This window comes from Onychomys torridus, chromosome 4, assembly GCF_903995425.1.
Source record: "Onychomys torridus chromosome 4, mOncTor1.1, whole genome shotgun sequence".
Classification (NCBI taxonomy): Eukaryota; Metazoa; Chordata; class Mammalia; order Rodentia; family Cricetidae; genus Onychomys; species Onychomys torridus.
Window position 1 is genome coordinate 146,350,754 of NC_050446.1, and position 8,801 is coordinate 146,359,554.

Sequence of the window (8,801 nt, forward strand, 5' to 3'; positions counted from 1 at the left end):
TCCCTGCTGGCTCTCAAAAGACAGCTATGTAAGGGGACACATTGATGGGCAATGATGTGAAGAGAGTCCATAGGGAGTGCTGAGCCAAACAGGAACTCGCCAAGGTACCTGTCTGCCCAGGGAAGGGGAACAAGATCAGACTTAGGCAAAGGCTTCCTTTTGGCCAACATTTCCCAAAAACCTCCCTTACACAAACACCATCATACCCAGACTTAAGTAGACCCAGAGCAAGTTAGGGCTTGAAGAATCATTCTACATGGGAACAAAACCAGTCCATCCCCCTTAGCATACAAACCAACTGCTTTATTTGGACAGAACCCTTAGATATTCATCAGCACTTAAAACTAAGTCAAGACATGGGTAAAATGGTATAACACAAATGTTAAATGGTCTTTAAATAAAAATCCAGGGCCTGATATTGGGGTGAATGCTGAAAGATCAGAGAGACAAAGGAACAAGCCACTGCCATGTCTCACCTCTAGGACTCCTCAGCCTGAAAAGCCTTCAGTTCCTGTCTCCTCATGCCTAATATACCTTTCTCCGATCAGCCATCACTTCCTTGGATTAAAGGAGTGTGTGCTTCTCAAGTAAAGACATGAGATCTCAAGTGCTAGGATTAAAGGCATGTGATTACCGAGTATTGGGATTAAAGGTGTGTGCCACCACTGCCTGGCTCTGTTTCTCTCCTAGACTGAGTCAATCTCATGTAGTCCAGGGTGGCTTTGAACTCACAGAGATCCAGACAGATCTCTGCCTCCCGAGTGCTAGGACTAAAGATGTGTGCCACCTCTGCCTGGTCTCTATGTTTAATCTAGTGACTTGTTCTGTTCTCTGATCTTCAGGCAAATTTTATTAGGGTACACAATATATCACCACAAAATGGGGAATAATTAGGTTTCTTAAGATTAACTCCTCTTAAATGATGTATTTGAAGAGCCTCAGAAGTGGGGACATTTTCATAAGATGGAAGCTTAGCCCATTTTACAGTCTCTAAGGTGCTCCCTTAAAAGGAGAGCTAACTAACATGGTGTCCCCATATAGCTGCCTTTAATCTTAGAACTGCCTTGACAACATTTAATAAACTAGACACTTTTATATCAAGTTTGTCAAAAAAGCATTTCTACTACTGAAGTAAACATCATGGATGTCATTGTTCTCAGAACAAGAGCCCAATGCCAAATAATTCCTTAATTTTCATTTAGGAGGAACCTGGGGTATTTAGAAGACCAGATTCTCTGAGAGAGTGACTCCCACTTACACCAATAATGACCCAATCATTTCATCTTCATAATTTATTCAGAACCGAATAGTTGTGAAAAAGAATCTCCAGGTTGAAGAACTTTTTCTGTAAACATACAGGTCCTGTCCCTACAATGTCACTGGGACATGCAGCCATTAAAGCTGGACCTCAGTGCATCTTTTTCGTAAACGCTGTGAAAAGAAGTAACAGAGAAGCTCTGTGGGTTTGTTGCACAATCACTGTACTTCATGCTATTAAACCACAAATTCAAAACTGGTGATGGCATTAATCCGTAGTTTACGTAACACGGTTTCCTAAACTTAAATAGGAGGGGGCAGAGTTCTGGGTTCCTTCTCCTTCCTTTTGGCTGAACGCAGGTGAGATGATGGTTATACCAGCAGCCATCTCAGACCAAGGACTGGAAACAGCATAGTGAAGTCAGTACAGTGGCAAGATGCTGTATACGGAACAAATGGGGGGTGGGAGTAGGATGGAGGGTATCTGTGTAAAGGAGCCCCCCCCCCCCGACACTGTGGGTACCAGCTACCATGCTCACCCACATGACTACATTTTGTCTCTTTTCATTAAGAGAGAAATAAATTTCTATAATACCTTACTTTTTTTTAATAAAAAATGTCAAGAGAATGAGAACATGGCTCCCAATTAGCAATGTCCTGTTTATTCTATCCAAATGTTCTAGACTCTGCTTAGACTGCCTACAAATTTTAAGATAGCGCAGCTATGGATGGGGGTGGCAGAGACTCAATTTCTTCCTTATTCCACTCCACCCTTGGTTTAACAAAACTGTAAGTCAATGTATTTTCTTTTCCAATTTCTTTTCAAATACAGGGAACATGAATTTATGGACTGAGTGCTCAACAACACTTCCACTTCCAAGTTGCCATCCTGTCCAGAACTATGACCAAGTGACCTTCTACAATTCCCCAAATGCTCAAGCTCAGTATGCTTCTTTGTGAAGTTACATGAACAAGGGAAGCTGTTCTCACCCTTGGGTATACTGTAGTCTTCTAGAGGGTGAAATCCCATGGCTAGGCCCAGTTTCAGATGGGATGGATCTGGTGAGCTCTGGCATCTGCTTGTCTGTGGAGCTCCTCTGAAATGCATATGCTGATGTGACAAGGACCACACTGTGATGCTAGGCCTCAGCTGGAAAGATTTGCCACCTCTCTATACAAACATGGCCAGTGTACAATGTGTGTGCATGTGTGTGTGTGTATTTAAAAAAGACATGATAAATAACTCAGACTCATTTAACTCAGAAACATCTAAAATAAATAAAAGAAACAGACGCCTTGACTAGCAGGTTATCCCTTCCTACTGAACTGGCCTCTGCACTGCTGTTTTCTGAATCCCCAAGGAAAAAAGGTAAGTTCCTGGACCCTAATAGGTAGCTCCAGCACAATATGAATCTATAGTGTCAAATAAAGGGGTGGAAAAGCTTGTTTTTGTTGCTCCTGTTTGTTTGTGTTGTTTTGTTTTGTTTTGTTTGTTTTGTTTTTTTGAGACATAATCTCACTATGAGGTTCAGTCTGGCTTTGAACTAGGTAGCCCAGGCTGACCTGGAACTTGAGATCCTCTTGCCTCTAACTTCCAAATGCTGTGTACAGCATGTGGCACCATGCTCACCAAAAATATGTTTGTTTCCAAAACTATCTTCTTGATTGCTTTCTGAAGGGAGAAACCTGAGCCTGTATATTCTCTGCCCAGCCATAAAGAGCCCCCTGCTCTGTCAGGTGACCCTGGAAACCTACATTTCTGAGAAGATAGCTGCTCCAGACAGTTTCTACAGGCTGGCAGAAATGCCTGGGCACACAATCATGTGTGTTCTGATGAGGCTGGAAATTATCAAAGAGCTTCTCCTGGGTCTGCTGAATCCCACCCAGAGGACTCATCTTAAATGACAAATTTCCCAAATAAGCTGTGTATCACTTTCCTCACCCTTAGAAAGCAAGTGTGTGTTAGTAACTTGAGAAAGCATTAAAAGACGCTGCTGTGGAGGCCATTCAAGCCCAGACAAGACTGACTGATCCCTCCTCACTGCTCCCACAGCCCCATCACTTGACACACAATCACAAAGCTTCTATTTCTGAACCCAGGGCCCCAGTACAAAGCATGCATCCCATCTCAGGACACAGACAGCTTCAGACAGTGACCCAAAACTAGAAACCAACTAGATCTGGATTGCCTCTATGTCCTTTCTCTACCACTGCTAAATATTAAACCACAAATTTTCTGGTTACTCAAAAGATAATAGCAACAATAAAATATTTAAAAAAGATAAAGGAAAATATTTCATGGCAGTCCTTAGACTTTCTTGAGGGTTTATTCAAAGGCAATTGAGGACCAGTTAATAAATAGAAAGCCTTCATGGAATGCTCTGGCTTGGACTGGGCTAGTTAGCAATTATAGTAACATTTGTTATTTTACTATACACTGCAATCCAAGAAAATCTGACATAAGTTTAATGTGCATATTGGTTGTGGTAAATATGTATAAGATTCTGACATTCTTAGAAATTAAGCCATTTGTTTTCCATTTAAATAGTTCCTTTTAGTTGTTTGTTTTCTAGGGTTTTGAAACAAAGTCTCACTATGCAGACCACCTGGCCTTGAATTCATGATGTAGTCCAGGCTGGCCTCAAATTCGAGACCCGCCCTCAGCTTCCTTGTCTATGGAATTACAGGCATGTGGCACCACATATTGTTTGGATTAAATTTATTTCTTAACTGATACATCAAAACACAAAAATAGAGACAGGCATGGTGGCACATCCACATAATCCCAGCTTTTGCCAGGCTGAGACAGAAGAATTGTAAACTAGAGTGCAACCTAGGTTACATAGTATAACACTGTCAGAGAGGGTGGGAGTGGAAAGAAGGGAGAGGGGAGGGAGGGGAGGAGGGAGTAAGGAGAGAAGATGGAATGCTTCATTATGTTTTAACACACATGCATACTGTGCAACTTTGAGTCAGATTCAACATATTTGTCTTCTCCAACATTCATCCTTTCCTTTGGTGAAAACTTCTAATGTACTTTCTAAATGTACATAACTTTCCCAAAATGTGCAGTTTGTGCCTATCACCTATAGTTCTCCCCGCGAAAGGAACCAGGACTTCTTGTAGTACTCTGACCAAGTCCTCCTGGGTCAGTCTTTCCCCACTCTTCCCTGAAATCATTAGAAGAGACAGAGAAGTCACAACAGAGGCCAGCTTCACTGAACTGAACTTGCGTTACTGTTCTCCATCCAAATAGAAGGGTGATTCCCCACATGAAGATTTTTGATATATAGTAAACCAAAGCTGTTCCTTTAGGAGAACACGGGAGTTTCTTTTCACTAAATAAACCCAATATTCTTGTCTATTGTTGGTACCTGATAGTCCTTAGATACTCAGATGAATTAAAACACACTTCCCCAAGAATCTATGTGTGCCCACAGTCCTGCTTGCTTTAGAGAGCAGTAGACTCTGTTGGAAGGCTAACAATCCACTTAGTGGTGTGAATGGAGGCAGGACCCCCACTGGTCCAACGGAACTATAACAGAGTATAGCATGAAACAATTGAAACACTGTCCACTCCTCAAGCCGTTGCCTGCATATTGTCACCATAACGAAGAGTTTCTCTCTCATGGCACTTCAGCTAGCTCCCCGCACTAGCTGGTTCTGGCTAAAACTTGTTGGATGTCAACTCAATCCTAGACTGGTCCCCTTAAAAGCAAGGCAAGCATGGCAGACAAGAGAAATTTTGCAAGAGTCAAGATCTATAGTGGACATCTACACTTTCCTGGTGGCTTCTTAAGTGGTACATTTGTTGCATCAACATAGCCAAAGGAATTCTCACCTTTTGTCTGGTTTTATTTTGGTGTTTGTTGGTTGGTTGGTTTTGCTTATCTTAGTTTATTTTAAAATTAGCATACAAAGTAACCAGTTTTCTTATGGCATTTTCACACATACATGATTTTGGTTGATTCTCTCTCCAATCTACCCCTCTCCCTCATCTCCCTATGTGCCCCCCCCACACTGATACACCTCTATCATTCCCCAACAGCTTTGAAACATCCCCCAAAAAAACTCTGTAATGCTCACAGTCTGAATCAAAGATCACAGGAAACAGAAATTTAAGGCAGTGTTTTGAAAATGTGATCATCCTTTAAAGTTAGACACTGGCTCACCACACAGCTCACGCCAGAGCACTTGATTTAGTGAGATGATGATAAATACACACAGAAATCTATAAATATTGATAGCAACTTTACTCATAATCATCAAAAATTGCAAATAATCAGCATGTCCTCAGATGACCTGTAGATAAAGGAGCTATGGTGCTCTGACGATGCTCAGTGGGGAAAAGAAGTGAGCTGCTTTTATGTTCAGCCCCATGACCAACACTGAGTGTTTTGTGCTAAGGGAAAGTCAGATGGGAAGGACCAACGACAGAAATGTGTCACCTAAAAGTAGGGATATCTGAGAAAATGTATGTATGCTGAGGTAATTTTATTGTCATGAGAACTCCACAAAGTGTGAATAGATGCATCTTCATGGTCTAACCTGCTACACACCTAAGGTCTAGGAAATAGCTGGTTTCTTCTAAGCAGTCAAGCTTTAACGTGTGGGCTCTTTTGAACTCTATCACAATAGTGAGTATTTGTGAATCTAAACTTATCTAAACATGAGGAAATTATAATGAACGTCCCACACAAACCAAATGTAGTTGTTCACAACTGCAATATCAGCACTCAGGAGACCTCGGCAAGAGGATCAAGAGTTGAGACCCCGCCTCAAACAAGCAAACAATGAGAAAAAAGGACCAGATGACAGGAATTTCCAATTCCATTTAATCTGCTGGTACCCCTGGAGCACATGCAGGCTGTTACTAACCAAAGCATTGTCATGTGGTACATAACTACATTTTACACATTTATTTTTCTCCCTTTCAAATGTGTTAAAGAAATGGGCAGCACATCCATGGTTTCCAAGGAGAGGGTTGCAGGGAGGGATTGTCTCCAAAGGAAACTGAGGGAATTTTGAAAGGTGATGGCTCTACACAGTCCTCATAGTACTGGTTACATAATCACTCATTTGTCAAAATTCACAGAATTGTGCATATACCGAAAGAATTACTCGATACACTAAAGTATTACTTTACACAAATCTACCCTGCCTTTATAAAATTAAAAGAATAATTCTTGTTTTCTTACCATCAGTTTTTCTGCTCTCCTCCTTCACTTCATCATCATTATCACCTTGATAATGACAAAGGGAATCCATCACATCAAAGTGGCAGGAGGGTAGCATTTCCAATTTGTCAATAGAAAAGTATGCATATATATATATATATAGTTCCAAAGAGAATTCAGATAATGTATAGTCCCATCAAATATGGGCAGAATTCATAAGCAGGTAAAGACTCTTGGATGGTCATTTACTTGTGATTATAAAAGGTTCGCTCTGGGAATCAATCCTCAAAAACCACACACACACACACACACACACACACACACACACACACACACACACACACGGAGGCTGGACCTGGTGGCAACAGGCCTGTAATCCTGGTGACTGGGGAGGCTGAGGCAGAAGGATCAAAAGTTCAAGACCTTCCTGGGCTACAAAGTAATTTCAAGGCTAGCCTGAGCACCTTAGTGAGATCTTATCTTAAGGATGTTTCGATGGTTTGGAAATATTACAGTAGTAGACCACTTGTCTAGAAACTGCACCATTGTTCAAAATAGCAAGTCATAGGAAAGAAGAATAAATGTTCATGTATTCATAATAATGTGTACCTAGACACAGACGAGGGGAGTGAGAGGTGCTGACAGAAGAGGGAGGAAGACAAAGGTCACAAGTGACAGGAAAGTGGAAAGGAGGCTGGAGGCTTGAGAGAGCACACAAGATATGGGATTACAGAAGAGGGGAGAAAAACAGCAAAAACATTTTTTGTTTAAAAAATGAAACTTGATTCCTTATAAACTGGTTAAAAATAAAAAATAAGTAAATTTGTTTTCAAAAGAATTGAGTATCTGAGGGCTATGGGTATAGCAAGGTCTGAAGTACTTGCTATACAAAAGTGAGGGTATGACTTCTGTCCTCAGAGCCCATGGAAAAATGCTGAGCACAATGCCACATGTTTGAGATCCCAGCACTGGGGAGGCAGAGATAACTGATTCCTGGGGCCTACTGATCATTAATCTTAACCAGCCAGCCCTAGTCCATTGAGAGACTTTGTTTCCAAAAGCAAGGTGGACCATAACTGAATAATGACACCCACAGTTAACCTCTAGCCTCCACACAAATGTGTGGTACACACACACACACACACACACACACACACACACACACACTCCAAGTATTTGAAAATACACTCAAACATGGACTCTTTATTACCTATATCCAAAACACCAAGAAGAAAACTTTAAGAGACTGTGGTATCTTATGATAGAACACACGGACACCAAAAGGAATAATGAATATGCTAATTAGAATCTCACTAAACACATGCAAATCAATGGGTACATAAGTTGAAAACAAACAAGATTTTTTTTAAGTAGACAGATTATTACAGCATTATGTAAAGTAGCTGCCAGGACAACTCATTTATCTGAAAATGAGTAAGAATAAGAAAGAATTAAGCTATCCTTTCTGTGTAATTCAAAGTAATTACAGGGTTAATGGGGGGAATTATTCTTTGAAAAATTCGGACTAATAAACACAGACCAAAAAAAATTCATCCATTTTTGTAGCCCTTTACTGTGTTTGTTTACTGTGTGTGTTTACTGTGTTTGTTTACTGGATGAGGTGGAAAGGGACTGATTGGTAGCATTTACCTATTCTTGTGCTGGAAATGCTATACTGTGGCTGATTTCAAACTGTCAGCATGGTGTCACACGACAGCATATAATAAACATTTCCTCAAAGTAAAATATAGGTTAATGGGTTAATATTATGAATTAACAGAAAAATTATATAAAGTTGTTCTCTCTAAAGCATTTTATCATATGATAAGGAAATTCATGCTTTTATAGGTGTCTTAGTTACTTTTCAAAGTGTGTGACAAAGTACCAGGACTAAGGCAACATTCAAAAGACAGTATTTAATTTGTTACTCACAGTTCCATAGGGTCAGAGTCCATAACTATCATGGCAGGGAGCATGGTCACACGCACACATGCATGATGCAGGAACAGTAGCTGAGAGCCACAGTCCATAAGTCACAAGAAAAATAAGTAGGAGTGATGTGGGCTTTTGAAACCTCAAAGCCCACCCCCAGTGACACACCTCCTCCAGCAAGGCCACACCTCCTAATCCTTCCCAAACAGTTCCACCAGCTGGGGACCAAGTATTCAAGCACATGAGCCTAAAGGAGCCATTCTCACTCAGACCACCACAGTAATTTTACAACAGTATAGAAATGTGCAATAAGACCTAACTCACTGTTTACTAGAATTTTCCAGAAGTTTCCTGTTTTCAAGACCAACATAGCTCTATATAGGCAAAATCATCAGGTATTAAAGACAAGGGCCTCTGACTTGTTTTCTGGTAGTA